The sequence below is a fragment of the Chenopodium quinoa genome, unplaced genomic scaffold (assembly GCF_001683475.1).
Source record: "Chenopodium quinoa cultivar QQ74 unplaced genomic scaffold, ASM168347v1, whole genome shotgun sequence".
NCBI lineage: Eukaryota > Viridiplantae > Streptophyta > Magnoliopsida > Caryophyllales > Amaranthaceae > Chenopodium > Chenopodium quinoa.
Window position 1 is genome coordinate 269,311 of NW_018743591.1, and position 12,205 is coordinate 281,515.

At 35.6% G+C, this 12,205-nt stretch overlaps 1 long non-coding RNA gene across 11 annotated transcripts; it reads right to left on the reverse strand.

Annotated features, from left to right (window-relative positions):
- Positions 1–6,921: 6,921 nt before the first annotated feature.
- Positions 6,922–11,399, reverse strand: LOC110682699. Of its 11 annotated transcripts, XR_002503442.1 has the most exons (6): positions 10,595–10,823; positions 10,340–10,390; positions 9,899–9,944; positions 9,291–9,408; positions 9,138–9,206; positions 6,922–8,993 (listed from the first exon to the last, which is right to left on the reverse strand). It is a non-coding gene; the product is annotated as an uncharacterized LOC110682699 (long non-coding RNA). The 11 variants fall into 11 exon arrangements; XR_002503444.1 differs by lacking the exon at positions 9,899–9,944; XR_002503438.1 differs by having other exon boundaries at positions 9,291–9,944.
- Positions 11,400–12,205: the final 806 nt, after the last annotated feature.

Sequence of the window (12,205 nt, forward strand, 5' to 3'; positions counted from 1 at the left end):
GTCGCTTTTTGATTTTGCGACGCTCGGTCTCGACGCCCTAGGCTCGATATCCGACGTCTATATTCGTAAAACTCTGTCGACTCATTATATCCTTTCGGATTAATTCATCGTCTCGGATCGGTGATTCGATTGGGTTCGACCCGAAGGGTTCAGTTAAGATTAAGCTGTAATATCAATTGTACCTCGATATTACTGATTGGAAGCGGCCTCCACCTAGGCATTCCGATCACTTGATCTTATTGAAGAATTAACTCTGTAATCATTTTGAACCCTCCATCAGAATAATACACTTGTTGGAAGGACACCATTCCTTTCACAGAAAGCACACAGCCTGACAGTGCAGACGCATGCGATGCTGCTGCTGCCGCGTGGTGTGTGCTGCTGTGCGAGTGGCGTGGTGCTAGGTGTTGCTACGCTAGCACACACAGCCCAGCCAGCTTGCATGTTGCTGCTTAGTTTTGTGCTTCTCGCTAGCAAGTACGCATGCACAACCCATAGCACAAGCACGCATAGCGAGCTGTTCTGCGAGTGATATGCGTCACATGCTTGCGGTAGGAAGGCCCAACAAACACTTGTGTGCTTCTTGCCTTGCGATGCTTGCAGCAGTGCTGCTATGTGCGAGGCACTAGCATGCTAGCACGCCTAGAGCGCAAGTGATGCTTGCCATGCCACACCAGCTAGCTAGCCAGCGCTGCTAGCAAGCTCGGCATGGAGCGTGGCCTAGGCTAGCCTAGCACTAGCATGGCTAGGCCAATGCGAGGCTACGGCTTAGCTCGAACTTATCGCTTGTTGATTTTTCTGGTCTTGTCGAATTCTAAACTCGACTCGACTTGCGACGCTCGGTTTCGACGCTCCAAGCTCGACATCCGACCTCTTTGTTCGTAATACTCTAATGACTCTTTTAATCCTTCGAATTGGTTCGTCATCTTGAATCGGTTACTCGATTGGGTGTGACCCGAAGAGTTCAGTCAAGATTAAGCTGTAATATTAATTACACTTTAATATTACTGATCGGAAGCGGCCTCCACCTAGGCATTCTGATCACTTGACCTCACTTAAAAATTAGCTTTCTAATAATTCTGAACCCTCTATTGGAATAATACACTTGTTAGAAGGACACCATTTCTTTTAATCTCCCACTTGTCCTTTCGGACAAGTGTGCAATTAGTGTATAGCCCATTTCCTGTGTCACTTAATGTTTTTTCATGAACTATATGGTAAGATTCTTCGTCATCCTTATTACATCCAGAAGTGTTTGACTTCAATAAGCAGATGATTTCCAAAATCCATCTGAGCACGGCCATGCATTTTCACAATCTCGATCTACGAGAGGCCTTGTAAACAATAAAGACATGTTCCCTATTGTTAGTAAGGGGACATTCCCAGTCTTGCATTGTTAGTTTCTGTTACTAAGAGGACCTAGCTGCTCGATAGTTTAAGTTATAATCCCCATTTACGGTAGACGTTTGACAACATCAAAAGGACTATTACTCAAACAAGAGAACTTACAATACTCATGGTCGAGGAAAAAGGTTCTGATAGCTATAATGAGAAATATACTTATGACGAGTTTATATCACTTAAAATATTCTTATAGGTCGATCCGATATATTTCTAAACCAATACATGTGCAAATGATTTATGACTATCATGTCCACGTAGCACAAGAAATTGTGCTATAAATCATACTACACACTAATCTCAAGTGGTCATTAATCGTGCATCGTTTAAATGCCCTTGAATTTTCGATTGAAATATTCAATGTTCACTTAACAGGTGTTTCTTTATCCAAGACATGGTCTTGATACCCTGTTTTGAATATTCTCATAAATCGAAATGACTCATTATTTAATTCTAAACCACAATTAAATAGTTTGTGGAATATTATTAGTAAAATTTTATTCCATTATGAAACTTCCAAACATTTCATCTAATGATAAATGGTTTTCCCCAAATGTTTTAAGAGTAATACTCTTGACAAAACATTTATAGAAATCACACCCATACATAATATGCTTGATTCTTTCATGCAATTGTGAATGTTGTCGTGCACTTATTGCGTAGGTTTAGTTATTATTACTTTGCAAATCTTAGCATCTTCATTATCGAACACTTTTATAATAAGATGATAAAATTTTGAGAGTGTTATGGATCATATGTGATTTAGGATTTATTGTCCAAGTGATGGCTCCCACTCATTTTCATGACTTGAGATCTTTCAACTTGAAAACCTATAATCATCAACGTTCGACAACAAACTTTCCATTGAACACTTTCTTATTATTGCCTTCCAAGAAACAATATTCTCAACATATATTTCAGTAGACTTTCTGATGGTGCTTTGCTCGGATTTCATTCCAAATGACTCACGATGATTTGGAAGACCCTAATCACTTGTGATTATGGAAATTTACCTTAAATTTCCGCACATACATGGATGCGCGTCCATGTTACCATTCTCAAGCCACGACGCATTCTAGCTCATGCTTATAAACGATTTCCTTATTAAGGATCTAATTCTTGCTAAGGATGTGCTTGCAAAATCAATTCTCAAATTACATTTGTTTCCATGCGTCAAGAACTTATCCCCTTTTACTTATCAAAGTACTTTGGATTTTTCTTGATCATAATATAATGATTCATCACTTAGATTAAATTGATTGGTATTTTATTCTTCTCATGCTCTAAGCATGTAAGTTGAGTGACGACTCCATATCATAGCATACATGATGGTTTAAATTGCAGAATTATTCCCAATATTATTCCATTCATGTGACCTTTTAGCTCATCCAGTTTCACCGAGTTTTGCAAAACTGTTTGCTATGTGATACGGTTGAAAGTCTCGACTAGAGTCTTTTTTGTTTGACTTAATATTTGCCCAACTTATACTTAGTTCAAACATTTACTTAGTTTTATACATATGGGTCGAAAGCCTTTCAAAGTCCTTCATGTTTAACACGGTAAATTCCTTTACTCGTTTAAACATTTCATTAAGTCTATCCAATTTTTAATTTCCACTATGTACTAAGTATCGCCTTTGGCTTGGTCCTTTGTCGAAAGTCCTTTCAAATCTAAGCATTTAGTATTTGACAGTCATTTCACAATAGAGTTCGTAAACTTCTTGTTGGACCATACAAGATTGACTCTTGCTCCTACTAAACTTCTTGTTTATAAGAATTTCTATGATTCTCCATAAGCCAAACATTTTATTAACTTTATGAGAATACATGTTCCAATTCCTACATACAATGCTTCACTTAATCCCACAATGGATTTCTTGAGCTTGCTTTAAAATCTAGCATTATTTAGAATTACAAAACCCTTAGACTATTTCCATAGTCTCTTCCAAAATTAAATATTAAAAAGGCGGTTTCGTTATCTATTTTGCCATATTTCATATGCGCAATTTTTCTAGAACAATCACGAAAAGACTTAAGCGTTCCGATTGGTGAATAGGTTTTTATTAAAATCAACGCCGTGATTTATTTGTATCCTTTTCAACCAACCTAGCTATGTATGCTTATGCATTTCCACATTTTTCAGATTTCTCCTTACAAACTTATTTGTGATTGATGGGTCTTTCACCCTTCATGCAAATGAATCAAGTTCCAAACATGATTTACAAACATGGAGTTTATTTCGAATTTTATAACCTCTAACCATTATTCGGAATTTGGATTTGTCATAGCTAATTTACAGGATACTATTCACTCACCAACTAATGGTAAATAGTATGCTTGTTTTAGGTTTATTTCTAACTTAATAGAAATTTATAGGATTCAATCCAAGCCTTTGGTGAATTCTATACTTATAAGGGGTAATTGCATCAAACACTGAGTTTCAAGGTGCTTTTAAAGCCCTTTGATTATATTGATCTTACTCCACCACTTCTAAAGTTTTGTGAGGATTTAATTCTCATTTAAGGCACTTGTGAAGTCCTTTGAGTATTCTTGATCAATCATTCTCATGAAGCCCTTCTAAAGTCTTCGTGTGTGTGCTATGGCTAAGTATCCATGGTTGTTCGTGCGTGCTAGCGTAGCAGCACCAAGCAGCACACGCATCGCATCGCACCAGCGTGCTGTATGTGTGTGTGCTATGCGTACTTTCTAGCGTAGAAGCACCAACAAGTAGCACATGGCCACGCCTCTCGCACAGCAGCACGCACCAAGTTGCAGCATTACAACAACGCATACGTGGCCTGCTTGCTGCACGCATGCGTGTGCTGGCTGGCTGGGCTGCCCAGCCTTGGTGCTAGGCGTTAGCTGGCAGCCTTAGCAACCAAGGCAGGCTGCCAGCCAGCCATGTGGCGTGGTCAGCCTGGTCAAGGAAGGGGACCATTTGGTTGGTGTTTGGCTTGGGGAGCAAGGTGTTTTGGTCCCCCCCTTTGGTGGTCCTCACCTACCCTTGCTCTCCATATGTCACTTGGAGCTTGTTGATTGCTTTGCATTTTAATTTATTTTTTGATTAAAATAAATTGGTGGAAAAATGCAATTCTCCCACATTGATGGGACGAGAAGGGAGATCAAGGCTCCCTTCCCTCTAAATACCCAAGTTTTGGGTTTAGGAAAAATGACTTGAGTTGAACTCAATAAGGAATCTCATCATTAGTGAGAGAACCTTTAAGTTCTTAATACTCTAGTTTTATTTGGTTAAGTCCCGACTAACCTTCGGGATAAAGACCGCTCGGGTCGGGTCGAGGGTGCGAGCCGTCGGAGGCCTTCGCACTAGCGAGGTTAAGCTTTAAAGCACGCTTTGAGGGTAAGATCGTCTTTTTTCTTTCTCTCTCTTTTGTTGTTTAATTATGTGATTGCATGTTTAGTTGCTTTAATTAGTGGGCTGGTCTTGGACGGGTTTCTCTTCCGCGTAGTGTCGGACACTACGAAACCCAACAGTAGTATCAGAGCCGCGCTCATTTTAATTATTGTAACTAATAATTATTTGAGGTGATTTAAAATAGATTTAAATTCTAGTTTTGCATTCTAATTAGATTAAAAGACCGTTTAATTAGTTTTAATCTCATATTTATACTAATTTTGGCCAACGAACCTAGATTTCGACTCAAAAATAGTGATTTTTGTGTGGAATCGATGTTCTAAATCATTTTTGACCCTCTTTGAGAACTCTCCAGAAGCCAAAATCCACCCAGAAATATGTTTTTTGAGGGGTTTTTCATTTTTAACGAAAATTTTTAAATCTTTAACCTTGATTAATTATGGGATGTTAAAGGTAGATTAAATGTATGGTTGCATCACTAATCTACTGCAATAATAAACCTTATTAAGCATATTTATGAAGTCATAATTGGTGCTTAAGTTGGTGAGTTCTTTGTGTCACATAAACTTGAAATTTCACAATTTTGCAAATTAATTGCTTCAAGTATGAATGTTTATGGTGAATGTGTAATTTTGAAGTCCCTAATAAGTTAAAGATCCAATCTTTAATTGTTTATTTGGTTGGAACTTTGATTGTTAAATTCCATGTTGAACTAATCTTTGAATATAATCATTTTTGAGTTGATTAAAGTCCTAAAAGTTCAAACTTTAATCATGGCATACCGCAAATGAAGGCCCTTTTAAGCTTCTAGTATGTTTGAAGTTTTATGACTTTAATCAACTCAAAAATGATTAAATTCAAAGATTGCATAATTTTGCTAGAACAATCACAAAAAGACTTAAGCGTTTCAATTGGTGAATAGGTTTTTATTAAAATCAACCCCGTGAATTAATTGTATCCTTTTCAACCAATCTAGCTTTGTATGCTTATGCATTTCCATATTTGTTAGTTTTTTCGTTGAAAACTTATTTGCGATTGATGGGTCTTTCACCCTTCATGCAAATGAATCAAGTTCCAAACATGATTTAAAAACATGGAGTCTATTTCGGATTTTATGGCCTACCATCTAATGGTAAATAGTATGCTTGTAAGTTTTAGGTTTAATTCTAACTTAATAGAAATTGATAGGATTCAATCCAAGCCTTTGGTGAATTCCATATCTATACGGGTCATTGCATCAAACACTGAGTTTCAAGGTGCTTTTAAAGCCCTTTGATTATATTGATCTTACTCCACCACTTCTAAAGTTTGTGAGTATTGAATTCTCATTTAAGACACTTGTAAAGTCCCTTGAGTATTCTTGATCAATTATTCTCATGACGCCCTTCTAAAGTCTTCGGAGATTCTCAGTTTAGGTTTGTTGCTAATCTCGATGGTCATCATCGAATTCATTTTCCTCCCACTTGTCGTTTTGAAAATGTGTTACTTTCCAAAAAGACACCACTTAGAGCAACAAATACTATGTTCTCAATTAGGTTGTGGAAGAAATGCCCGTAGTCTCACTTTAATACTTACAAAGAGACATGTATATTGTCTTTGTGTAAAGGTTTGTTGTGAAACAAACAGTTACACTAGGCGAAAATTGCTAATCAGCACCGGTTCAAAACCTCCATTTCGCACCGGTTTTGATTTGAGGGATGCCAAATCCCAAGACTTTTTGCACCGGTTCAAAACTGGTGCGAAAACTTAATTTGAACCGGTTCGAAAAGTCCCCAAAAATATTTAGAAAAAGAACTTTTAGCACCGGTTCTTGCTTTGAACCGGTGCGAAAAGTGGCCAAAAAAAATTAAAAATAAAAACTTTTAGCAGCGGTTTTGTTCCAAAACCGGTGCCAAAAATGCCCAAAAAAAAAATTATTTTTATTTTTTTTTTGCATTTTTTTCACTTAAATTGATATATAAACACTAACATATATACAAAGTTACATATTTTCATTAAAAAAGACTGTTATATTACAATTTTCCTCCAAAAAAAATTAAATAATCCAGACTTATCTCTGAGTACCTTTCTTGCATTTCATTTAACTAACGAGAAAACTAACAGAAACATACACTTATAGAACTTAAACTCAAAAATCTACTGCAACTATTGTCCAGAAAGTGGCAGCGAGTATTTATTAAAAAGGTTCACTTAAAGAATTTTCAGGCAGTAGATATGACATGATGTATATAAGTAATTAACAAACCTTGTTCAATAAAAATATAGCATACGCTGCTCTGGTGGCATCTTGCCCATCTAAAAAAAGGGAAATTCCAAACACTTCGTATTTGCAGAGGCCAAGGCAGTTGAGGAAGATCCGGAAGATGTGGGATCAATTGAAGGTGTATAGTTTAATATACGAATGAGAACCACCAATGCGCAAAGGATAACTCAAAGGGACATGTAAATATGTAGCTATGAGTGAGATAACCTGCAAAGGACTAAATCAACGTATTAATATCATCCAGACATTGTTGCTGCTTTCTTCTTCTTTCTTTTTCTAAGTAATTGGGAGGACAGGAGAGGACTGTAAAGGGGGGTAAATGTTGCTCATGTGGATTTTCTTGCAAGTCAGCTGAGCTACTAAATATCTACGACTGGCTAAATAGAGTGCATGTTATAGACTCATAGATGAAAGCATGTGAAATATCATAAAAAATCTACGTATGAGGAAAAGCAATTAGCCTGAAGGCTAAACATATCAAAATTAGTAGTTTACCCTAAAATAAGAACATACTATGAATACTCATAATAATAAACATTACATTACTCAAGGGACAAGAAAGTACACACATGGGCAACATATCCAAGAACAATTGTTGACCTCTGAACCTGCTTCTTATCAGTGAAAAAAGTTAACTGTGTGTAAGGAAGCATATTCAGCTGTACACCTGAAATAGTTAAGATCCTTGGTTACTTGATTTGTTCTCATCTAAAGTTCCGCCAAGAGTCCTTGCACATCGATAAATAGTAAGCAGGGGGAAAAGATTATTTGTATGATGTGGAGAAAATGAGTACATAGTAATAAAGAAGTTTCATAATGCATATTTATCGTAACATGCATAACGGTTTCCAACCACTGTAAAGCTATCAAAATTAGAGACAAGGGTAGTCTGATTAAGGATATAGGAAAATGCAAAAGCTAGTTTCATAAAACTGGACTGAGGACTTATGTAAAGAGTTACATTTAAAGATTTTAATTAACCCCTTCTTTATGGCACCAAACCTAATTCCGAATTTAAAAGAAAAATAACAGAAGTCAAACATCTTCCTTGAATTGGCTAAGCATCCATCCCAAACCAGCAATAAGTTCAAAGTAGAAGCATTAAAATAAAAATTATGAAGCAGCATCCAAAAATCTTATCAGGGACCAAATGTAATAAGAATATATGATGTATTGACAATGTCAGAGCTACGAGGTCCATGTTCCAAGTAAGAATTTATGATTTGATGCCTTGGATAAATATGAAGGTATGAATATTCGCCTTTGGGCTTGAAGCTAGGTAAGGATAAAAATTGTTGATTTTAATAAAGATGGTACATATGGATAAAGTACTCTAAGAAAATTACAAAAGTGTTTCCAAAACAGCATCTTTCAATACCTAGACAACCTATTTGTTTTATAGAAGTTTCCAGCATTGCATTATGTACTTTAAGATATTTTAGTGTAATATCTTCCTATGTTCCTTTAATTTTTTTTTTTCATCTAGCATCAAATATAAGCTATTCCACATTCCCAAACAAACACAGGGAGGACTAGTTCCAGTGTTTTTCACAAAAAAACAGATGGAGTACATCTTAGGAAGTTGAACTATCTATGTAATTTAATATTTTTAATCAAATGAACACTAAAGAAGGATCATTTTGTCAATTCAGCCATGTTCGGTCATCACCCAATTATTTGATATTGCTAAGATCCTTCACAGCTAGCCACTCACATATAGCACAAAACATTTAAGAAAAAGTTGATGAGATATTCACATTATCCTGAAGCAAACCAATTTCTGCCTTTACTAATTCGACTGATGAAATTAAGCAACGAAGTAAGCAGCAATTCTATCGATAAATAACAGATAAATTACTCACATGGAAACTTCAACTCGTTTCTCCTTACGCTCATACTCCTGCCTGATCTTCTTCTTCTCTGCTAAAACTAACTGCAATTTCTCAATGTTGAACTCCTATAATCCAAAAAAATCAATCAATTTCTCTCTCCAATCAAAAATCTAACCAAAATAATCAAAATTTCAAATCAAACAAAAAATTGTTCAATTAAAATTCAAAATCAACAAAAAATTCAAACAAAAATCAAGCGATTTGCTTACTTCTTCGGCAGCAACAGAGATCTCGTTAGCCTAAGAAATTTACATCTTAAAGCAAACATGAAATAAGCTCTGCAATTTACAAGTACATAAGAAAATTAATGCTAACTAGACAAGTCTGAGTGCAGAAACGAATACATAGTTTCATTGCAAAACCTTTAAACTTGTGTGTGGATTGTTCAGCAACATTCACATTAGGATCCTTTGGATTCTGTCTGGAAGGGCCTTGATACATGTTTTCCTGAATTTCTCTGTTTGGATCAACCAAGACAAGCTAAAAAAAACAGGATTAGTAAGAATTGGACAAAGTAAACCTTTAACCAATAACCGATGAAGCATTGAGAAGATAAAAATTAACATTATGAAGATAAAAGTTTCTATTACATTGCTTTAGTTTTACAAGAAGCATGTCAAAAGATAATTAAGATGAAGAAGATAAAAATTAACATTGATTGTGCTCTCAAGTAATAAAGTGCAAACAACCAACAATCCTAGGATTATATTTCTTGATCTATAGCAAGCTAAAAGAATTACATCTCTTGAAACCAAAAGACACACATCAAATAATCAACAAAAATTGAACCACAACATCAATCCGAGAGGTGAAGCCACATTCAAGGAAGGGTTCCTCACCTAAGCCCCTAGAAGGCTAGAAGCTTCAATTCAAGAAGCCGTGGTCATATGTTCGTGTTAGACCCTCGACACTCTATTATCATAGATATGGACATACACTTTGACACTTCAATCAATTTTTAAGGAATTACCTGAGTAATTAAGGTTTTGTCCAAACAGTAGACGCTCCTCCACACCCTACTAAAATATTATTATCAGCATCAATCAAAAGCGAGCATTTTCCCTAATAAATTATACCCACACTAATATTATTAAGTATAAATCATACAAATATAGACAAAATCCACACCATAAGTCATATATTTAAAAAAAAAAAAAAGACTTAATTTTTTACTATGTTACACTTAACAAAAACCCACAAAAACTAATTTTTGTTTTTTTACAGATTTCCACATGAATCACAACCCCATATAAAATTACTTACAAAAATAAAACATGGGATTTCAGCATCATTCATCAAAATCACAACCCCATAATAAAGTAATTAAATGAAATATTTTAACACTAATCCATGAAATTTTCTGCAAAAAAATCTGGAAAATAAAATAAAAATGCGGTGTAAATTATTATACCTGAAGAAAGACGAGATTTTTCCCAAGCAAAGAATCCAAAGAACTAAACATCTGAATGTGATTCCAATAAAACAACCTCAGACAATTTCTAAATAGACAATAAGCTGAATTCCCACACACATAAACCAAATTAATGCAATCAATCAACTCATAAACCAACCCTAAATAAATTAACACACACACATATACACCTTCAACAATATAAACCTTCAACTAATTATCCCTTTCAACAAAACAAATCGAATTTACACTTACAATGTTTTGGAATCCAAAATACGGCTTGTATTCAAACGGAACCATGGCTTCGCATCAACCAGAACAACGCCTTCAAACGCCCAAAAATTGAAATTCAACTATTTGATGGTTTACACACCAACCCAAATTGCATTTAAAATTTCAATTGTTCATCATTAATCAAAAAAAATAAAAAATCATAAAACCTAGATTTCAAACGCCCAAAAATAACAAAAAAATAAAAAAATTCATGAAACCTAGATTTCAAATCAAAGAGCACATACCTCGAATTTGTGATCTTTGAATCGATAATTGATTTAAGTTTGTTGTTGTTGTTGTATTTGGTTCAAATTGATGGCGGCCGATTTCGGACTAAGAAGGAGAAGGAGAGCGGTGTTGCTTGCAGTGCAGTTATGGAGAAGAAGATCGAAGGAGAGAGAAAAGGAAAGCGAAAGCGGCGGTTATGGAGAAGGAGATCGAAGGAGAGAGAAGGAGTTTGACGCTCCATTGTTGTAGATGAGAGAGGCAGATGAGAGAGGAAGAGAGATCGGGGAAAGAGAAATACATAAGACAGAAAACGAAAGAAAGAAGATAAGGCCCTTTTTTTTTTCTTTTTTTTTTTTAACAATTTTACAATAGCTTTCCCACCGGTTTGAACCTAACCGGTGCGATTAACTTATTTTTCACACCGGTTTGGTTAGAACCGATGCGAAAAGTCTTCCCCTCAATCCCGCCTATTATTTTTCACACCGTTTTTTAAAAACCGGTGCGCATTTTGCGATGTCTATTTCATTTTTTCTACTAGTGTTAGCTCCTTCTTGAGCTACCTTAGCCCTTATTGAGAAACTTAGCTCGCACTAAGCCAAAGAACTCCCACTGAGCTAAGAGCCCTAGACATATACTTGAAAAGACGCTAGAAATTATTTCTATCCATAGCTTAATATGGTGTCCTTTCTTAGCTTTGACACTTTTGTTTAGTGTAACACTAGTCATTTGTGCAAATCTTTAAGAAATTTATAGGAAGGGGTGTGATCCATCATCATTCGAGTCATTTCCAAATGGCATCGAGGTCTCCGTCAAGACACACTATGTTCTTTGTGGAGCTCATTATGAAATTTCAATTTCATAAGTTTGATATGATCACATTTGGCTCAAGCAAACATCGCTCGATCTAATCTAGACGTTATGATATCTTGCCAAGTCGATTCTATACTTCACTGAACATTTGAGCTACTCAAGGTCTAGATTGTTCCCATTTGATAATGTAGCCACATTCATTTAAATTCTTGTGAGACGATGAAGTAATGGAATCCTCTTTAGCTTTTGGAGTCAATTGTATGTGCCAAGCACATTAGCTCTTTTCTTTGTCGATTTCAACAAGTGAGACTTGCTTGTCTTAGAACGATTCCGAATCGATCAACTATCAAGAGTCTATCTAATAGAGCCTTGAGTATTTTCTTATCGATGTGACATTGCAAAGATGTTTCAAACACAAATCATGTCCAGGACTTGAACCTTGTGAGTTTTTATGTTAGGGAAATGTTTGTTTATAATCTAGCATTCTTGACTCATGGCTTAGACAACCATGCAATTCAAATATAACCCATAACTATTGCTCTTTTATTGAATGTG